The 23,647-nt window shown below is 37.1% G+C and overlaps 1 protein-coding gene across 1 annotated transcript in view; it reads right to left on the reverse strand.

The window, feature by feature from the left end:
• The window catches only part of LOC126278920 (radial spoke head protein 9 homolog), a 125,113-nt gene that overhangs the window by 8,331 nt on the left and 93,135 nt on the right, over positions 1-23,647 (reverse strand). The window lies entirely within an intron of this gene.

Below are 23,647 nucleotides of genomic sequence, written 5' to 3' on the forward strand. Positions count from 1 at the left end.
TTTTACTGATTTCAGAGGGAGAGGTTGGTGGAATTACAGTTGTTTCAAACTGCGCAGGTATGGCCTCTTCTATTAATAGCCTTGCCTCTTCTAGTGAAGATCTAGATCCTATTTTCTCCACAACATTTAAAAAATGATTATTCAAAATATTTTCAATTTCTGATTGTTTGTTAGTGCACTTGTCATTCAGTTTTATTGCACTAAAGTCTTCCTGTGCTCTTGGTTGCCCTGTTTCCCTTTCAATAATATTCCAAATTGCTTTAATTTTATTATCAGAGTTACTGATCTCAGACATGATACACATGCTTCTGGACTTTTTAATAACTTTTCTTAGTACCGCACAATAGTTTTTATAATATTGAACAATTTCGGGGTCAGTACTCCCTCTTGCTGTTAGATACAGTTCTCTTTTACGGTTGCAAGATATTCTTATTCCTTTAGTTAGCCAAGGTTTTTTATATGTTTTCTTGGAATTATGTTTAACTATTTTCTTGGGAAAACAATTTTCAAATACCCTTAAAAATGTATTGTGAAATAAGTTATATTTCAAGTTTGCATCGGGTTCCTTATACACTTCATCCCAGTCTAGCTGCTGTAGGCTTTCCCTAAAGTTTGCAATATTTATATTGTTAATTGAACGCACTGCTTTGAAAGTCTGATTTATTATACTGCATGGAGCTATGTCATGTACTGTAACAAGCTGTGCACTATGATCTGAAAGACCATTCTCAACAGGATAAGCATTTATGTCCTTAAACTTATCTTGGTCTATAAAAAAGTTATCTATCAATGTACTGCTGTTCTTTGTTATCCGAGTAGGAAAATCAATGACGGAGCTCAAATTGAAAGAACTGAGTAATACTAAAAGGTCATTCTTCCTATTACACTCTTTCAGGGAATCAACATTGAAATCCCCACAATGATAATTTGCTTCCCCCTGTCTGACAGATAGCGCAACAAAGCATCCAAGTTTTCTAGAAATAGCTGGAAATTCCCTGAGGGGGACCTATACACTGTTACAATTATGAAAGTGCCATCATTTAGTTTAAGTTCAGTGGCACATGCTTCCATATGTTGCTCTACACAAAATTTTTTAGTTTCTAAATTTTTTGCACTGTGGAAGCTTTTGACATATATGGCAACTCCTCCTCTCATCATATTATCTCTACTTACATGTGCAGCTAATTTGTATCCATTGATGCTAACCTTTTGCATATCAGTGACAATGTGATGCTCAGACAGGCATAGTATATCTATTACATTCTTGGTTTCTATATCTTCTAAACAAAGCAGAAGCTCATCAATTTTATTCTTCAATCCCCCAATATTTTGATGAAATATACTAACAGTATTTTTCACTTTACTTTTGTGAGTATCTTGAACTTTTTTAACATCTTTAGTACTTTTATTCTTCAATCCCCCAATATTTTGATGAAATATACTAACATTATTTTTCACTTTACTTTTGTGAGTATCTTGAACTTTTTTAACATCTTTAGTACTTGCCTGGCTGAGTTTCCCACTGGACACTGATCTTACACTAAAAAAAGAGTTTCCGCCATGAGATGTAGTTCCTCCCCCCTTTAAATTTCCTGCTATCAGCCCAGCCAGTTTACCCTTCCCTTTCCTGTTGAGGTGTAGGCCATGTCTAGTATAGTCCCACCTACAGAGTGAATCAACAGGAACCACACCATTGTTGATACTTCTTTGACATTTGATTTAAGTGTGGTATGAATGCAAACTTCCCATTTGTAATGCACATCGTACAATGAGGGGACAAAAGTCGTGGTACCTCCCCATACCATGTCAGCCCTCCTTTTGCCCAGCACAGTGCAGCAATTAAACATGGCAGGAACTGAAAGAGTAGCTGGAAGTCCCCTGTAGAAATACTGAGCCATGGTGCCTCTACAGCCATCCATAACTGCAAAAGTGTTGCTGGTGCAAATTTTGTACATGAACTGATCTCTCAGTTATGTCCCATAAATGTTCGATGGGGTGATCTGCATGGCCAAATTATTCCCTTGAATTGTCTAGAATGTTCTTCAAGACAATTGTGAACACTATGACCTGCTCATATGGTGCATGGTCACTCATAAAAATGCCCTTGTTGTTTGGGAACACGAAGTCCATGAATGGCTGCAAATGGTCTCTATGTAACTGAACACAACCAGTTCCAAGCAATGATCAGTTCAGTTGGACCAGACGACCCAGTCCCTTTCATATAAACATAGCTCACACAATTATGGAGACACCAACAGCTTGCTCAGTGCCATGCTGGCAACTTGGGTCCATGACTTCATGGAGTCCACAGCACAGTTGAATCCTACCATCATCTCTTACCAACTGAAACTGGGACTCTTCTGACGAGTCCACAGTTTTCCTGTCATCTAGGGTCCAACCAATATAGTCACGAGCCTAGGAGAGGCCTTGTAGGTGATGTTGTGCTGTTAACAAAGCCACTCACATCAATCAGCTGCTGACATAGCCCTTTAATGCCAAATTTCACTGCACTGTTCTAACAGATACATTCACTGAATGTCTCACATTGATTTCTGTGGGCATTTTATGTAGCGTTGCTCGTCTGTTAGCACAGCTAACTGTATGTAAAACTAAGCAAGGTGGCATAGTGGTTAGCACACTGGACTTCCATTCAGAAGGACGATGGTTCAATCCTGCATCTGACCATCCTGATTTAGGTTTTCGGTGGTTTTCCTAAATTGCTTCAGGCAAATTCCGGGAGGGTTCCTTTGAAAGGGCATGACCAACTTCCTTCCCCATCCTTCCCTAATCTGATGAGACTGATGACCTTGCAGTTCGCTCTCCTCCCCCCAAATCAACACCCCCAACAACTGTATGCAAACGCCACTGCTCTTGGTCGTTAAGTGAAGGCTATTGGTCACCACCTTGGTCATGGTGATAGGTAATGCCTGAAATGTGATTATTTTCTGCACTCTCTCGACACTGTGGATCTGTGAATACTGAAATCCCTATTGATTTCTGAAATGTAACGTTCCATGCAACCAACTTAAACTACCATTCGAAGTCTGGAATTCCTGCTCTGTGTCCATAATTATGTAGGAAAACTTTTCACATGAATCACATGAATACAAATGACAGCTCCACCAAAGTACTGCCCTTTTATAACTTGTGTATGTGACACTACTGCCATCTATATATGTGCATATCACTATCCCATGACTTTTGTCACCACAATGTACTCTGCATACAGTGAACTGTTTGCATAAACTGTGTGCCTATATTGAATTATGTTCAGACATACGCAAATAAATCAACCTTGCCACAAATAGAGAATAAATATAATTTCTATCAGGATATTGGACTAGTATGGACTAGTTCTAATGCCAGTATACTGGACACTGTGCTTATTCAGATAAATTCTCTTAACTTTAATAAAATAAACATTTAGTTAGCCATTAGAGATTCACTCAGCTATTAAGGCGTTATAAGAGTTGTTCAAGGCAGATCAGATCAATCCTATGGATTTATCTAACTTAGGCTGTAAATATACCAGCTGTAACTGTAAAGTGTTTATCAGTTTCCCTATAGTTTGAGACAACATATGATTTTACATTGCAAATATTCCCTCAAAACAATGCAGATCAGAAACAAATAAGAATTCTTCAAGAAAAATGATCTTTTGTACCCATTCTTATCAGCATATTTGAACCAAACCAATGTAAAACAAGCAAATTCTAAAACAATTGTGGTAGTTAACAAAAGAAGCTGCAGTACTGAAATTCATTCTCAACAATGAAGTATGATATTGTAGGGCACAAAACTGCTTATGGTAATATGGCAGAATTGACTGCAATACTTCTGTTGAATGAATAACTTCCACTGGTGATTGTAACTTCTGCTGGTGATTGTAACTTCTGCTTGTGATTGTACTCTCCATATTACAAATGAAATAAAAACATTTTTTTAAATCATAGCAACCACAAATGGATTTAATGCACAACAGAGAAACTGGACAATTAGTTTTAGAATAACAAACAAAATACAGGTGAAATAGGAACTCTCTATAGTTATGTCATCATATTAAACTGGGTGATTGTTGATGAGGAATTTACAGGTATAGGAGATATAACTATTGACAGAGGCTATAATATGGTGTTATCACCTTCTGTTATTATGTAAGTCAATGACATCACTCTGCATATTTGTAAATGAGTAGGTACAGCTCACTTCATTTATATAGATACAGTTAGGCTCTTTACTTTAATATCTACAAATGTTTAATTTCAGCTAACCACCCATGCCCATTTCACACTTCTAGACACCACTGAATAACATGCTGTTATCACATGACACTGCTGGCAAGCATCAGCATATAGATATCAGTATCAGCATATAGATAATCTATTGTAGTGACAGTTTCTAAATGAAACTGTCTTTTACACTCTTTTCAAGCTCTTCTGCGTATATTTGACACTGCTTATTCCAAGCAATTCAAATATATCAAGTTAAAGACAATTTTCATAAAATCTCAGCATTTATTGTTAAATAAAATGAAAATATACTGTACCAAAATTAAATTCTGTGTTACAAAAGTTAAAAATTCTTTCAGATATGAATCCTATAAGTTACTCAAGGCTATGATAGGTAGCAGTTATACCTTCCTTAAAGGCACCAGAATAAAAGTAAAAAGTACTGCACTAGGTTTATCTTTAGTTTCCATTTACAGAGCGTCACTTCATTTTTTTCTTGTTTTCTTTGTATCAAGTGATATGGTGCTGTGGATAAAACAGTGGAATAATATTCATGGGGTGGAAACTCAAGCCCACATTTGGCTCTATCCAGATTTAGATTTTCTGTGACTGATGTGACTTAATTCCTGGATGGATGGATGTGTGTGTGTGTGTAAGTATATAAGTATCTATCCTTTTTTCCCCCTAAGGTAAGTCTTTCCGCTCCCGGGATTGGAATGACTCCTTACCCTCTCCCCTAAAACCCACATCCTTTCATCTTTCCTTCTCCTTCCCTCTTTCCTGACGAAGCAACCGCCGGTTGCGAAAGCTCGAAATTTTGTGCGTGTGTTTGTGTGTTATTTTATTGTGCCTGTCTACCAGTGCTTTCCCGCTTGGTAAGTCTTGGAATCTTTGTTTTTAATGTATTTTTCCCATGTGGAAATTTCTATTAAAACAAACGGGAAAGCGCCAGTAGAGAGGCACAATAAAATAACACACAAACACACACACAAAATTACGAGCTTTCACAACCGGCGGTTCCTTCGTCAGGAAAGAGGGCAGGAGAAGGAAAGATGAAAGGATGTGGGTTTTAAGGGAAAGGGTAAGGAGCCATTCCAATCCCAGGAGCGGAAAGTCTTACCTTAGGGGGAAAGAAGGATAGGTATATACTCGCGCACACACACACACATATCCATCCATACATATACATAAACAAGCAGACATATTTAAAGGCGAAGAGTTTGGGCAGAGATGTCAGTCGAGGCGGAAGTGCAGAGGCAAAGATGATGTTAAATGACAGGTGAGGTATGAGTGGCAGCAACTTGAAATTAGCGGAGACTGAGGCCTGGTGCATAACAAGAAGAGAGGATATATTGAATGGCAAGTTCCCATCTTCGGAGTTCGGATAGGTTGGTGTTGGTGGGAAGTATCCAGATAACCCGGACGGTGTAACACTGTGCCTAGATGTGCTGGCCGTGCGCCAAGGCATGTTTAGCCACAGGGTGATCCTCATTACCAACAAACACTGTCTGCCTGTGTCCATTCATGCGAATGGACAGTTTGTTGCTGGTCATTCCCACATAGAAAGCGTCACAGTCTAGGCAGGTCAGTTGGTAAATCACGTGGGTGCTTTCACACGTGGCTCTTCCTTTGATCGTGTACAACTTCCGGGTTACAGGACTGGAGTAGGTGGTGGTGGGAGGGTGCATAGGACAGGTTTTACACCGGGGACGGTTACAAGGGTAGGAGCCAGAGGGTAGGGAAGGTGGTTTGGGGATTTCATAGGGATGAACCAAGAGGTTACGAAGGTTAGGTGGACGGCGGAAAGACACTCTTGGTCGAGTGGGGAGGATTTCATGAAGGATGGATCTCATTTCGGGGCAGGAATTTAGGAAGTTGTATCCCTGCTGGAGAGCCACATTCAGAGTCTGATCCAGTCCCGGGAAGTATTCTGCCACAAGTGGGGCACTTTTGGGGTTGTTCTGTGAGAGGTTCTGGGTTTGAGGGGATGAGGAAGTGGCTCTGGTTATCTGCTTCTGTACCAGGTCCGGAGGGTAGTTGCGGGATGCGAAAGCTGTTTTGCAGGTTGTGGGTGTAATGGTCCAGGGATTCAGGACTGGAGCAGATTCGTTTGCCACGAAGGCCTAGGCTGTAGGGAAGGGACTGTTTGATATGGAATGGGTGGCAGCTGTCATAATGGAGGTACTGTTGCTTGTTGGTGGGTTTGATGTGGACGGATGTGTGAAGCTGGCCATTGGACAGATGGAGGTCAATGTCAAGGAAAGTGGCATGGGATTTGGAGTAGGACCAGGTGAATCTGATGGAACCAAAGGAGTTGAGGTTGGAGAGGAAATTCTGGAGTTGTTCTTCACTATGAGTCCAGATCATGAAGGTGTCATCAATAAATCTGTATAAAACTTTGGGTTGGCAGGCTTGGGTAACCAAGAAGGCTTCCTCTAAGTGACCCATAAATAGGTTGGCATACGAGGGGGGCCATTCTGGTACCCATGGCTGTTCCCTTTAATTGTTGCTATGTCTGGCCTTCAAAAGTGAAGAAGTTGTGGGTCAGGATGAAGCTGGCTAAGGTGATGAGGAAAGAGGTTTTAGGTAGGGTGGCAGGTGATCGGCGTGAAAGGAAGTGCTCCATTGCAGTGAGGCCCTGGACATGCGGGATATTTGTGTATAGGGAAGTGGCATCAATGGTTACAAGGATGGTTTCTGAGGGTAACAGACTGGGTAAGGATTCCAGGCGTTCGAGAAAGTGGTTGGTGTATTTGATGACGGATGGGAGACTGCATGTAATGGGTTGAAGGTGTTCATCTACGTAGGCAGAGATACGTTCTGTGGGGGCTTGGTAACCAGCTACAATGGGGCTGCCGGGATGTTTGGGTTTGTGAATTTTAGGAAGTAGGTAGAAGGCAGGAGTGCAAGGTGTCGGCACGGTCAGGAGTTTGATGGAGTCAGGTGAAAGGTTTTGTAGGGGGCCAAAGGTTCTGAGGATTCCTTGAAGCTCTGCCTGGACATCAGGAATAGGATTAACTTGGCATACTTTGTATGTAGAGTTGTCTGAAAGCTGACGCAGTCCCTCAGCCACATACTCCCGACGATCAAGTACCACGGTCGTGGAACCCTTGTCGGCCGGAAGAATGATGATGGATCGGTCAGCTTTCAGATCACGGATAGCCTGGGCTTTGGCTGTGGTGATGTTGGGAGTAGGATTAAGGTTTTTCAAGAAAGATTGAGAGTCAAGGCTGGAAGTGAGAAATTCCTGGAAGGTTTGGAGAGGGTGATTTTGAGGAAAAGGAGGTGGGTCCCGCTGTGATGGAGGACGGAACTGTTCCAGGCAGGGTTCAATTTGGGTAGTGTCTTGGGGAGTTGGATCATTAGGAGTGGGATCAGGATTATTTTTCTTCGTGGCAAAGTGATATTTCCAGCAGAGACTATGAGTGTAGGACAGTAAATCTTTGACAAGGGCAATTTGGTTGAATCTGGGAGTGGGGCTGAAGGTGGGGCCTTTGTGTGTGTGTGTGTGTGTGTGTGTGTGTCTGTGTGTGTGTGTGTGTGTGTGTGTGTGTGTGCGAGTATATACTTATCCTTTTTTCCTCCTAAGGTAAGTCTTTCCGCTCCCGGGATTGGAATGACTCCTTACCTTCTCCCTTAAAACCCACATCCTTTCATCTTTCCTTTTCCTTCCCTCTTTCCTGACGAAGCAGCCGCCGGTTGCGACAGATTGAAATTTTGTGTGTTTGTGTGTTATTTTATTGTGCCTGTCTACCGGCGCTTTCCCACTTGGTAAGTCTTGGAATCTTTGTATACACATATATTAAAAACAAAGATTCCAAGACTTACCAAGTGGGAAAGTGACGGTAGATAGGCACAATAAATAAAACACACAAACACACACACAGAATTTCTAGCTTTCGCAACCGACGGTTGCTTCTTCAGGAAAGAGGGAAGGAGAGGGAAAGACAAAAGGATGTGGGTTTTAAGGGAGAGGGTAAGGAGTCATTCCAATCCCGAGAGCGGATAGACTTATCTTAGGGGGAAAAAAGGACAGGTGTACACTCGCACACACACACATATCCATCCGCACATACACAGACACAAGCAGACATTTGTCAGTCGAGGCGGAAGTACAGAGGCAAAGAAGTTGTTGAAAGACAGGTGAGGTATGAGCGGCGGCAACTTGAATTTAGCGGAGGTTGAGGCCTGGCGGATATTGAGAAGAGAGGATATACTGAAGGGCGAGTTCCCATCTCCGGAGTTCGGATAGGTTGGTGTTGGTGGGAAGTATCCAGATAACCCAGACGGTGTAACACTGTGCCAAGATGTGCTGGCCGTGCACCAAGGCATGTTTAGCCACAGGGTGATCCTCATTATCAACAAACACTGTCTGCCTGTGTCCATTCATGCGAATGGACAGTTTGTTGCTGGTCATTCCCACATAGAAAGCGTCACAGTGTAGGCAGGTCAGTTGGTAAATCACGTGGGTGCTTTCACACGTGGCTCTTCCTTTGATCGTGTTCACCTTCCGGGTTACAGGACTGGAGTAGGTGGTGGTGGGAGGGCATAGGACAGGTTTTACACCGGGGGCGGTTACAAGGATAGGAGCCAGAGGGTAGGGAAGGTGGTTTGGGGATTTCATAGGGATTATATTTGACAAATGTCTGCTTGTGTCTGTGTATGTGCGGATGGATATGTGTGTGTGTGCGAGTGTACACCTGTCCTTTTTTCCCCCTAAGGTAAGTCTTTCCGCTCCCGGGATTGAAATGACTCCTTACCCTCCCCCTTAAAACCCACATCCTTTCGTCTTTCCCTCTCCTTTCCTCTTTCCTGAAGAAGCAACCATCAGTTGCGAGAGCTAGAAATTCTGTGTGTGTGTTTGTGTGTTTTATTTATTGTGCCTATCTACCGGCACTTTCCCGCTTGGTAAGTCTTGGAATCTTTGTTTTTAATATATTTTTCCCATGTGGAAGTCTCTTTCCATGTTATTTACCTCATAAACATTCCACATGGGGAAAATATATCTAAAAACAAAGATTATGGAATGGGACTTACCAAACAAAAGCGCTGGCAGGTCGATAGACACACAAACAAACACAATCATACACACAAAATCCTAGCTTTTGCAACCAACGGTTGCTTCTTCAGGAAAGAGAGAGGGAGAGGGAAAGACGAAAGGATGTGTATATATATATATATATATATATATATATATATATATATATATATATATATATATATATATATATATATATATTAAAAACAAAGATTCCAAGACGTACCAAGCGGGAAAGCGCCGGCAGACAGGCACATGAACAAAACAAAAACACACAAACACACACACAGAATTACGAGCTTTCGCAACTGGCAGTTGCTTCGTCAGGAAAGAGGGAAGGAGAGGGAAAAAAGAAAGGATGTGGGTTTTAAGGGAGAGGGTAAGGAGTCATTCCAATCCCGGGAGCGGAAAGACTTCCCTTAGGGGGAAAAAGGATAGGTATATACTCGCGCGCACACACACACACACACACATTTGTCTGCTTGTGTCTGTGTATGTATGGATGGATATGTGTGTGTGTGTGTGTGTGTGTGTGTGTGTGTGTGTGTGTGTGTGTGTGTGTGTGTGTGTGTGTGTGTGTGCGCGCGCGAGTATATACCTATCCTTTTTCCCCCTAAGATAAGTCTTTCCGCTCCCGGGATTGGAATGACTCCTTACCCTTTCCCTTAAAACCCACATCCTTTCATCTTTCCTTTTCCTTCCCTCTTGCCTGATGAAGCAGCCGCCGGTTAATTCTGTGTGTGTGTTTGTGTGTTTTATTCATTGTGCCTATCTACTGGCGCTTTCCCGCTTGGTAAGTCTTGGAATCTTTGTTTTTAATATATTTTTCCCATGTGGAAGTTTCTTTCTATTTTATTTACATCATCATTAATTTGAAGTTAATTACTTTTTTGAAAACTGAAACAGGTCACTGGAAGGAATCAAATGCTGACTTTTCAATGAGTAGTGCCAATCACACTCAAATCTCATACTAGCTTTACCATTACATGCTGTAGTAATACTTCTTATCAGTTACTCTTCATTAAAATGGTTTCCAGAAAAACAAAATATATTGTGCTAATTAGTGGATCAAAAACAACCCAACTGAATTATAAGTTTACATATTTATATTCACACTTCTTATGAATGACCAAATTCAGATGAAAGTTAAGGAAAAAAGTTTAATATTTTAAGAGGTGCAGAATAATAGCAGGCTGAGTGGTTCTACCTTGGTACATTTCTATGAAGCTTTTGCTGACTGCAAAAAGCTACTCAAGCTCACAAAAGGAATTTACATGCCAGCAATGATCGTAAGCATTGTAGGTAGTCAAGGAGAACTTTGGCTCACTAATTGTAAAGAGCAGCCGCAATTCATCACAAGAGGTATGCTTGGAGGGACAGCTGAACTATTCCAAGAAGGGCAGCTTATTGTCACTGATAAAAATTGTTTTCCATTACCACTAAAGCCAAAGTAAGAGAGGAAGCTACGATAGATAGTACTAGGACAGAAATCTGGCTGAAACTTGATGTTAATAGCAATGAAATTCTAAACTCTGAGAGGAATGTACATCACAAAGGTATACTGAATGCTGATGGTAGAGGTGTGTTCATAGCAATAAGGAATATGATAATATGTAGTGCGATTACTAGATTCAAAATACCAAATAAGTTGGCTGAAGATAAATGTGGAAGGTGGATCAAACATGGTCATCAAATGCTTTTATAGACTCCCTGCCTCAGCAGCAGCCATGGCAGAACAGTTGAGGAGAAATTGGAAGAATATTTTGTGCAAATTTCCTGGTCATGTTATAGTATTAGGTGGAGACTTCAGTCTACTACCAACAGATTGGGAGACTTAGGTGATTATGATGGTAGTAGGAACAGGAATTTGTATGAAACTGTTCTAAGTGCATTGTCCAAAAATTACCTAGAGCAGTCAATCGCACAACCGACCCACGAAAGTAATGTCTTAGACCTGCCAGTGCCAAACAGACCATAACATTTACATTAGATTTAGATTAGATTTACTTTCATTCCAATTGATCTGTAGTGAGGAAGTCGTCCAGGATGTAGAACATGTCAGAAAAACAATAATACATGATAAATACTTACAATTGAAACAAATAAGCTAATGTGCCTCCCAAGTGGAATGATCATCAATTTTTTAATGAACACTATATGAAAGCATCATTTTACAAACACTAATGCACTGAATTCAACTCAGTGTAAAACAGCAAATCACTGGTCATAAGGCTCTTATAGCACCACTGAATACGGCTGTCAATGGGAATACAAAGAAAGGTAGGAACATGTTTTTGTTTAGCAAGAGGGACAAGAAACAAATTTCCGATTACTTGACAGGTCTACATGTAAATTTCATCTCCAGTACAGATAATGTTGAATACCGATAGACAAAGTCCAACAGCATTGTACAATAGATTTTATACTGATATGTGATGAACAAAATTGTGAGGGATGGAAAAGACCCACATGATTCTACAATTGTGTAGATAACTGCTACAAAGCAAAGAGAGTTTCACTGCAAATTTAAATGTGGTCAAAGTCTTACAGACTAACAAAAATGAAATGAAACCAAAATTAGCAAATGAGGACCATGCATTAAGCATTCAAAGAATTTGAAAGTGAAAGTCTATCTACTGACCTACAGAAAATACCAAGCGGTTTTGGCCATATGTTAAATTAGTAAATGAATTGTAGCTATCCATTCAGACAATGTGTGACCACTATTCCTTCGAAATGGGGGATCACACAGAAAAGGACAAAACACTAAACACCTTTTTCCAAAACTGTTTAACAGATGAAGATCATACTGTAGTTCCTCCTTTAAATTGTTGCATGAACAACAAAACAACAGATGTCAAAGTAAGTGACAAAGGAATAGAAAATTGACGGAAGTCACTCAACAGGGGAAAGGCTACTAGACTGGCAGTATACCAATTCAAATCCATGTAGAGTGTGCGAAAGGACTTGCCCCTCTTCGTAGCAGCAATGTACCACAGGCCTCTAGTGTTCCTAACAATTTGAAAAAAGCACAGGTCATTTCTGTTTTCAAAACAGCTCATCAAGCAGGTGCACAAAACTATACACCTACATATCTGACATTGATCTGTTGTATAATTTTGGAACATGTTCTTCCACACATTTCTGGGAACTGAAAATCTTCTCTGTAGGAATCAACAGGAGTTCTGAAAACCATGATCATATGAAATCCAGCTCCCTCCGTTCATCCACAAGACCCAGAAAGTAGTAGAAACAGGCACCCAGGAAGCAGCTATGTTCCTTGACTTTTGGAAGGTATTTGATACAGTCTCATATAGTTCCATGCTGCCATCAAATGAACAAAATACTAGCGTATTGAATACCAGACAAACTGTGTGATTGGATTGCAGAGTTCCTAGCAAATGGGACACAGCATGTCATTATCAGTGGAGAGAAGTCTTCAGACATAAAAGTAGCTTCAAGTGTACCCAAACAGATTTTTATAGGACCATTACTTCTCACAATATATATGTAGGATCTAGTAGGTAACACTGGAAGTTCCACGAAGCTTTTTGTGGATAATGCTGTTGTGTACAACTAAGTTGTAATGCTAGAAAATTATAGCAAAATGCATTAAGATATGTAGACAGTCAATGCTTGGTGAGGGAGTGTAGTTGACATTTAGCATACACAAGTGTAAAGTATGATTACTCATTTACAATCACTGAAAGCAACCACATCCATAAAATAAATAGAAGTACGAATATAGAACAATTTAAAGTGGAAGAACCACATGAAATTAATTGCAGATAAGGCAGATGCCAGACTGAGATTCATTGGAAGAAACCTCAGAAAATGTAGTCCATCAACAGTGGAAGAGCATATAAAACATACGCTCAACCAATACTTAAATATTGCTAGTCAGTCTGGAATCCATACCAGATAAGATTGACAGACAAACTACTGATAATCCAAAGGGGAGTAGTGCATTTCATTACACGTTCAATTAATAAGTGCAAAAACCTCCCAATAATACACAGTTATGTGGCCAGTTAACAATTCAATTCAATTCAGTCTCTTTATTCATCCATTAACAATATACACTGTATGGATGTAGTCAATTACAATATAGTTTCTTATATTTAATTTGTTTCAAAAACTTGGATAATAAATACAAATATATTATATCAATACATATAAATAATATTACTTTTCCATATTCAGATATTCTTCAATGTTATAAAAACTAAATGTTAGTAAAAATTGTTTAAGATCAACCATGACTTTATGAAATTCTTTAATTTTCTTTATTGTAGAAGGCAATGCACTAAAAAGTATTTTGGGCTGGTAGTTTACACTTTTTTTTGGTAGAGTGCTCCTTTGTGGATGTCTCTGTGAAAATCATCCCTGTTCCTTATTTCATGGTTATGAACCTGATTATTTAATGTTGACAATTCCTGCTGAGTTTTCGGAAGGCATACACATTCATAGATATATAAGCTAGGAAGAGTCATTATTTTAAATTCTTTAAATATTTCCCTGCATGACACTCTGCAGGGGACCCCTTTCATTATTCTAATAGCCCTTTTTTGAAGTTTGAAAGCTTGTTTTGCCATACCTGCCTGTATTTCCCCAGAAGATCACACAAATTTAAACAAACTGTTCATGTAAGCATAACAGGCACATAGCAATGATTCAGTGTTGCGACATTCCCGAAGCATTCTTAGCACATAGCAGCATTTACTTACTTTTGTACTCAAAACTTCTAGATGCTTTTCCCAATTTTCCTGTCTCATTTATTGTCCTAGAAATACTCTGCTGTAGATTATCCTTCATAAAAATGCTAGTGTCATCAGTGAACATCACCATTTCTGCAACTGTCAAATGGTTTGGCAAATCATTCATGTACACCAAGAACAACAGAGGGCCTAGCACATAACCCTGGGCACTCCATAGCTAGTTTATTTTATTTTTTAACGTGAAAGATACTATTGTTTAACTTTTGAAAAGCCTCATTAATAGGATGCAGGCAAACATCCACATACCACTACAATAGTTTACTGTTGAACAGCTACAAGCAGTAAAAACCTAACCACACATTTCATAATCTTTCAAATAAATTGAACAGACACTGTCATTGCCTTAACATAAGGCCTGTTGGTGTAATACTTATTTCACAGTTAAGTTCATGCATTGTTGTTGTTCTAACCAACACACGTTCTTATTTGAAACTTGACTGTGGACTGACTGACTCGTGACCAAAAACCGGGCCTTTATAAATCCGCACAGTAATAGGCACTAAAATTACACGTTGTTTGACATTTAATTTACAGAAATTACAATTAAAACTTAACTCATTAAATTAACTGAATACATTAAAAAATTGCAACCTTTTTAGAGTTTCTTCTGCTACAACAGTTAGGAGGAGGAGGAGGAGATTACTGTTTAACGTCCTGTTGACAACGAGGTCATTAGAGACGAAGCACAAGCTCGGATTAGGGAAGGATGGGGAAGTAAATTGGCTGTGCCCTTTCTAAGGAACCATCCCGGCATTTGCCTGAAGCGATTTAGGGAAATCACGGAAAACCTAAATCAGGATGGCCGGACGCGGGATTGAACCGTCGTCCTCCCGAATGCGAGTACAAGAGTTAGGCCAAGTTACTTGTTTAAATGAGGAAATTAACAGATATTGTTACACAAACAATACTTTTGACAAAACTGTTTATTACTTTGGAATTATTTATACTAACATGTTTTCGAATGGAGCCAAATAGATCATTTAGGAACACTATTAGTTGTTCCTTCAAATGTTTTTAATTAATACAGGATTTATATTTGTTTACTTATTTCGCCTTATAACAAAAGATAATAACTAGTAATAGTCAAAATAAATTAGAAAATCAGTTACGTACATAAAACTAAGCACAAAATTAGATCTGGTGTTACATTCTGTAAAACTGAGAGCCTGGTTTTCTCTTTTATGGAAATGCAGATTATACTCACGTATGTTAATGGTAATTAGTCAGACATGAAAAAAATTAATTTTAAGGAGGCAGATGGCAAAACAAAAGGGGAAGTAAAATTATTCAAGCTTGCTTCGTCACATCACCACCTCATTGGATTGACCAGATAGATATTGCAAATAGCTAACTGGGCAAATCAAGGGACCCCAGAAATTGGGTTAAAAATCTACACACAAAAAATATTACATAATCAATCTTATCGGAACTATGGTACATATGTTTTTACAGATTTATACTTATATGAAATGGCCATATGAAAATCTCCATACAAAATATGTACATAGAATGTACTGTACAGTTGCACAAAATATCCACAAGTTATACTTTTAACAAAAAATTAGACATCCTCATCATAAGTGATGTTGTTTTTGGGTAAGCGAAGATTAGATTTTAAGTGCACATCACTTGATACATGTCCTGTCAGACAGAAAATTTCACTTGCTCAATATTTTGTATCTTCCACAAGACAGAAAATTTCACTTGCTCAATGTTTTGCATCTTCCACAAGCAGTTTCACACTTTTAATGAGCTTTTACACATTTTCTCACCAAGTTGTCCAGGCTTTCAACAGGTCCAAGGGGCAGTTGGTAAGGAAATGCACTGCTATCACTTCCCTTGCAGGTGGTCCTCCTCTGCCACAGTACATGAAAAAATTAGACAAAATACCCTACTTTGGCACACTTACTTTTATTTCTAACTGAAGTCTAACAAAAAAATGCTTAGCACTAATAGCATATGATGGTCATTGCATCCTAAATAAATACATTACATTGTCCTCATGACATCACAATAATTAGCACTGAAACTGACTATACTATGAAAGGTGTGGACTAGTAAAAATTTAAAATCAAGTGCACATTACTCTAAGCCATAGCTGTCTGAAACTGGTTAAACTTGAAAGATTTGAGTCTCTTTCCCACTTGCAAAATGGCAAAAGATCAAAGTGTGCAGTAACATAGATTTACTAATCATTACTTTATGAAAAAAGAATAGAGTCATCATCACATAATTTAATTATTACTCAAATCAAAATTAAGGGGCTGGAAGTTGCACCAAATCATTGCGCCACTTCTCCACGCTGATTACTACTCTCGTTCAACCACAAAGTTAAATCCTCACAAAATCAGAAAATGTTACCAAATAGTTGACCTGTCAGAATATCACATCAGTTTAGCACCACAGTGATCAGTTAATCAGCAAAATTACTTTTCTTCATTCCAGTATTACTGCTTTAAACTCATAATTTTTCTGAACACAAATAGAAGTTTTCAGATAAACTATAGATCTGATAATGCAGTATTATATGACTTATACCTCACTAAAAGTTGCTCTTTCTGTTAAGCTCTCATTCCCAGGTAAGTGTCATGAATTGCACGACATACACAGTTCCAATTTTTAAAAAATAAGTTAACATTGACTGTCATAATCATTTATTATTATTTAAACATTTCATCTTACAGAGCACTCTCTTTGTTTAATCACAATAATCTATCTTGTGGTATTTCAAAAGCCACTCACAAGGGAGCACTCCCAAAAGTGTCAATAAATGATGTTGAAATGTGGCAGATATGTAGAGGGAACAAAATAATGCAATACTTATTTTTTATGTTCTAAATTGTTCACTTTTAAGAGGTAAAACACACCCAGAAAGGCAATTTGGCATATTAGGTTTGGAGGGAATATCCTTTTCAATTTCATTTCATTTCATTATCTTTCCATAAATCATTTACATGATGTAGGAATTGTTGCAACAAAGTTATCATACAAGTATAAGTACAACAAACATAATAATATAACTTTCAAGGCACATTTAAAAGTACAAATTTAGACATATAAATTAAAAATTATGGCAATAAATTTACACACAATCAAAGTACTCATCTATGTCACAGAAAGTTTTGCTTAAAAGGTTTAAGCTCAGTCTTAAATTTTACTTCATCTATTATTTCCTTCGTGAACACTGGCAGAGCATTGTAAAGTTTTATTCCAAAATAATTTACATGCTTTTGGGTTTGTGTTGTCCTTACCCTTTCTACATATAAAGTCTTACAACTTCTTGTCTTATAATTGTGGCAGACCTCATTTGTACGTACATATAAAAAAGGTTTCTCATATAGCAGTTGATATGTAATTAACATTATTGAAAATTGTGTACCTGAATTTTGTAATAATATGAAATTTTGCAAAATACCCCACCACCATTAATTAATTTTGAAAATTAGAGCTTTTGTTAAAACATAAGATAAGGAAGCTTTCAAGCTACATACATCTGTGTGTCATAAAGCTGCTTTCTGAAATATTATTTTTGGGAAATAATGTCAGATTATTTTCAACAAACCTAATTAAAATATTTAAACATTCATTATTAGTCTTGTTATTTATTTTACTTATATTTGTTTTATGTTTTAAATTGTTATTTTATGTTTCACCTTTTCTCCATTTGACATATATGTTTCAATTCAATTTATTAGCGTCCTTGTAGTACATCATCAAAATAACATAGGACTTGTCAATAAACATTACAATTTAAAATACATGAACATGAAAATTTATAATTGAATTTACTTGTCACTTAGACATTACAATTTTAATAGAACTATAAGAACATTAACATAAAAATATGAAAGTAGGATAACAATGTACAAAAAAAGCTAGTGATTCTCACATCAAAGATAATTTCCATTCTTACATTAACACTGTTTTACACTTTCATAGATACAGCAAGTATTTAAGTGTGAGCAATTACACATATTTATTATGTCAGGCAAATATTAACTGCACTTTCATTGTCAATGATTCATAAACTCTTCAATACTGTAAAAACTATTGCTCAATAACATGTTTTTTTTAATTCTCTTTCAAATATGTGCAGTTTTGGTATTCTTTTTAGTTCTTTGAGGAGAGCACTGTAGAGGATTTTGGCTTGGTATAGTACACTTTTGTGATACATAGCTGTTTTATGAATTTCTCTGTGGAAATCATTCCTATCCCTTGTTTCATAGTTGTTAAATTCCCTGTTTAATGTAGAAAATTCCTCGTGTTCTTTTAAGAAACATATGTTTTCATATATGTATAAGGACGGTAGTGTCATGATTTTTAATTCTTTGAAAGCATGCCTACAAGAGTCTCTGTATCCTATACCTTTTATTATTCTGGCTGCTTTCTTTTGTAGTCTAAATGAATGTTTTGTTAGACTGTTGTTCCCCAAAGACTGTACACTGTATCTTAATAAACTGTGCATGAATGAGAAATAAACACGTAACACTGTTTTAATATTCACATGAGCTTTTAAGCATTCTAAGTATATAATGTATTTGACTTAATTTTTTGTTCAATGATATTAGATGCTTTTCCCACCTTAAATGTTCATCAAACCATACCCCCAAAAATTTAGTGTATGATGGTTGTTCAATCTTACACTTGCCCAGTTCTACTGTAAGGTTAGTTTTTATTTTATTTGTAATATGTCTGAAGCTGATCCACATTGTTTTTTGGCATTCACGATGAGTCTGTTTTCATTAAACCATCTGTCTGCTTCGTCTGTTGCTAATGTGACTTTTTACTGAAGTCAGCTTCACTATTTGCTTTAACAAACAAACTTGTATCGTCAGCAAACAGTACTTCCTCTGCTTCAGATAGTTGACTTGGTAGGTCATTGATAAATATTAAAAACAGTAATGGCCCTAATACTGATCCCTGGGGTACTCTGTACAAAACTCTCTCGAATCTTGATGAATATGTCCTATCTGCATGGCTTATCTCCACCTTCTGATACCTGTCCGACAGATATGATTCAAACCATTTGTGGGTAACTCCACATATCCCATAGGCATATAACTTCCTAAGCAGTAACTTATGGTCAATGACATCAAAGGCCTTTGATAAGTCTACAAACAATCCACAATTTAATTCTTTTCTATTTATGGAATTTAGAACAAGTTGTAAAAACTTGAAGATAGCTGTCTCAGTTGATTTATTTTTACGGAAACCATTTTGTACATTAACCAATATTCTATTCTCAATAAGAAATTTGTATAGTCAATGATACATTATCCTTTCTATTTATTTTGAGAAACCAGACAACATTGATAAAGGCCTAAAGTTACTAACATCATATTCATCACTGTTCTTGTATTTTTTAACTTATTTATAGCATTTAGTACCTCTGATTCAGTTACTGGATAAAGGAACATTGTCATATCATTCATGGGGATTTTTACCTTGCTACTGGAATTGCATTTAGTTTTCATTAAATTTATGGCTATATTTGTGAAATGTGTGTTAAATATGTTGGCAATCTGAAGTGGGTCCTTAACAGTTTTTTCCCCTACTTTTAATGACAAATCTGTTATCTTTTCTTTTGTGTCTACCTATATTTTTATTTATTACCTCCCAAGTTGACTTCATTTTGTTGTTACTTTTCTCAATATATGAATCATTATCAAGCTTCTTAGCTGCAATTATTACTTTCTTGTACAGGCTTCTATAACATTTCACATGTCCTTTCAGTGCTACATTCTTCCTGGCTGATTTATTTAACTTTCTGAGAGTGTCTGGTGACTTTCTAATCCCCTGTGTAACCCATGTTTTGGTCTTATGTTTAGTTTTGACTCTTTTTATAGGAAAGGCAACATCAAAGCAGTGTTTGTATCTTTCAAGGAATGAGTCAAATTTTGTGTTGACATCACCACTTGATTCACTACCGCAGTTGTTATTTTCCAGAATGTAATTAAAAATTCTTATGCTGTCATCATTTATAAATCTCTGTAATTGTTATTGATAACAGGCTCCTTGTAAGATGTGACATTTAAACTCAATTTGATACCCTTGTGATCCAAGAAACCAGTGTCAATTACTTCAGTGTTATATTCACACTTGTCCTTGTTTATAAATACTTGATCTATTTAATATATTTAACCCGCTTGGTAAGTCTCGGAATCTGTTTTTAATATATTTTTCCCATGTGGAAGTTTCTTTCTATTTTATTTGATCTATTGTAGTTTCAGACATATTTCCGCATCTGGTAACTTCATTTACAGTTGCCATCATATTATGGCACAAAAACAGATTGCACAGTTGCTGTTGTTTACTACAATCGTTCTTAAAGTTCACCAATAACAATTACATTACATTTAAGTTCATTCAGTAGTCTCTCAAGGTTTTCCATAAAAATGGCAAAGTTGCCCAATGGTGATCGGTACAAACACACAATAGTAATTTTTAATTCAGTTAGCTCACATATGCAGTATTCAAAATCTTTTTCTATGCATTTCAGTGTACATCTAATTTCTTTTGATTCTACCCCTGTCCTAACATAAATACATGTCCCACTCACTTTATGGTTGATTCTACAAAATTTGCTAATCATTTCAAAATTTGGATTAATTATGCTAGACGCTTGCATTTCTTTTATCCAGTGCTCACTTATGCATAGTATGTTAATGTCTTTTAGATAGTTAGTTAATTAAATTTCTATTTCAGCTAATTTACTTTATAGTCCCTGCACATTTTGGTATACAACTGTTAAAGTTTCATGTAGTGGATTTGCTGCACTATTTACCTTTGTACTTTCTTGTTGCTGACACTGTAAATATTCTGCCTTTTCTTCTCCTTTGAATTGCAAAGCTCCCATAAAAAATAGTCACTACGCACAGCAGCTCTTCTTACCCTGAGGCTCTTCCTTTGAGATGTCTGTAGAGCAGCTGATGAGTTTCTGGATCTAGTAGAAGGGTTCTTGGCTGTTGGTGTGGTTGCAGTCCTAGTTACACGTGAGCATGAGACATTAAGTATGTGAAATGTGCTGACAGCTTCATCCTTGGAGGTTTCAGGTGCACATGAGTTTACACTAGGTTTGTAGGCTTTCTCATCTGAAGAAACTGTTTTCTCTTCAACTCTGCTGGATGTTTCTGACATTTCTGCTGGTACCCCATATTCTATCACTCCTTCAGATACCGGTACCGGTATGTTAGGTATCTCTCTCATCTTAGACATTTCCTTGCAAATTTCCATTTGCTCAGTTACTGCTATGGTGAGGATACCAGGCAGTTTGTATTGATCATTGAGATTATTTATTGTTTTCATAATCTGAGCACAGACATACAGTTGTCCTGCTCTATTTAGGAGATCTCCACTGTTTATGAAGTGTTGTTTTCTGAAATCTAGCTGGACAAATGTTGAATTTGGGTAGCACTTTGTTATTTTGTGAAGCAGTCTGTTAGTTTTTTTGATTTCTTCGTTAACTGAAAATAATAAGTAACTCAATATTATGATTTGAAATAATTCCAACAATGAAATAAATGCTTAAAACAAAATGCTTTCTTATATTATGCACATAAAATGAACAAAATTTCTTTACATAATATACATGATGGAGAACACAATATAAGACAAAATTCAGCAGGATTCCAAATTGTTGTGGGTGACACTCTGAATATCTTGATTTGCATCAGGCATAATTTTAGCACGCTGGTAAGCCTTGGTGAAAAAAACTGATTATGTAGTAGTGGCTGCAGCTTAATTATATTGTTTCTCAAGAAGAGATTGACATCAAGATCATTCAATAGAACTATATCTGAAAATCTGCTCACAAAGTTCTTCCAACATTGAACGCCATTTACACCTCACAACTTTACAAGTGTTGTTGAACCCTTTGAGATCACTAGATCCTTGTCCTCTGGTATAATGTTCTGTATGGTTCTTTTACAATGACAGCCTTAACAATAATACAGATTTTTCATCCTCACTGGGAAAGAAAACATCTTCAAACACATTTTCACATGGTCAGATATTTATTTACCAGATTTCGATGCTGTCTCAAGAAAATTTGGGGCTTCAAAGAGCGGTTATCAAATTCTTGGTCTAAATCACAGTTAGTTCCTTTTACAGTTAAGATAAGGCATGTTGTCAGTGTTAAAAACCATTTTGACCACCATACCCAAGGACAAGAAAACTGTTCACCTGATGATCCCAAAAGCCTCGACAACGCAGGTAGAGATGTGATACATATACGGCTTTTGATGTTGGAAGAACCTTGTGAGTGATAAGATTTTCAGGTCTAGTTCTCTTGAATGATTTTGATGCCAATCGAGATTTAAGAAATAATGTAATTAAGCTGCAGTTGCTACTACAAAATCAGTTCTTTTTATCATGGCTTAATAATGTACTGAAATATGCCTAATTCAAATCAGGATATTTAGAGGACCATCTGTTCTAACACTTTAGATGACCCGAAGTGATGTGAAATTGGATTGCAAAATACACACCTCTCTGCCATAGGTTGACTTACATGGTATGTACAGCCGATATTCTTCTCTTGATTTCCGGCTACGTCGATCACCAAAAATTTATTCTCCCAAGAATACTGCTGGTTAACAGGAATTTATAATACTCACTCACTACTTTTGAAATAATTTGGTACTCAAAGAATACTTTTAATTCAGTCATCATATACTTCAACTTCCACAGAGAACAAATTCAATATTTCTCACATCAATATTCGAATGTTTACAAGTCAACAGATTCGTCTCGCATTAGACTCGATAAAATACATCTGCAATAAAGTTGGTTTAATAACCACATAATTTATTAATCGGTCTTTCCTCTAGTGAGCCCAATATGTAAAGTACTTAAAAGTCTATAATCAATTGTTCATTTTCTTAACAATAATCACAGTCACTAAAACAGCAAAGAATACTACATAATTACTTCTTGTTGTTTCACCATGGCTTCTGTGGCACTAGGGGCAAATACTTGTCGGCGTCGTTCGAGCACCACGCTTACAGTCTTCTCATGACAAACTTCCAACCTGCACACAGAAACAGGTGGTGCAGTAGATATGATTCCACTCTCCCACTTATATTTAAAATATCATGTGTTCAAGATGGTAGAAGGACAAGTGGTTCTAGAATTTATGCGGAATGTCTTGAAGTGCTACACTGTGACAATTTGAAATCCTGCTGATTTTGTTTTGTGTTCTCTGTCATCTATATTATGTGAGGAAAATAAATTCATTTTATGTGAATGGTTTAGGTAATTATTATGTTTTAAACATCTATTTACAGATTATCATTGCCGTAATGATATTATATCATAATAATAAGTTACTTATTATTTTCAATTAACAAAACACATATATGTCAAATTGGAAAAAAGTAAAACATAAAATAACAATTTAAAACATACACCAAATATAAGTAAAATAATTAACTAGACTAATAACAAATGTTTAGATATTTAAATTAATTATATTGAAAATACTCTGACAGCACTATGTGTGCAGCTTATTTTCCAAAAATGGTATGTCAGAAAGCAGCTTTGTTACACATGGATGTATATAGCTTGAAAGCTTCTTTAATTTATACTGTAACAAAAGTTTTAAG

Source organism: Schistocerca gregaria, chromosome 6, assembly GCF_023897955.1.
Source record: "Schistocerca gregaria isolate iqSchGreg1 chromosome 6, iqSchGreg1.2, whole genome shotgun sequence".
In the NCBI taxonomy this organism is placed as follows: Eukaryota; Metazoa; Arthropoda; class Insecta; order Orthoptera; family Acrididae; genus Schistocerca; species Schistocerca gregaria.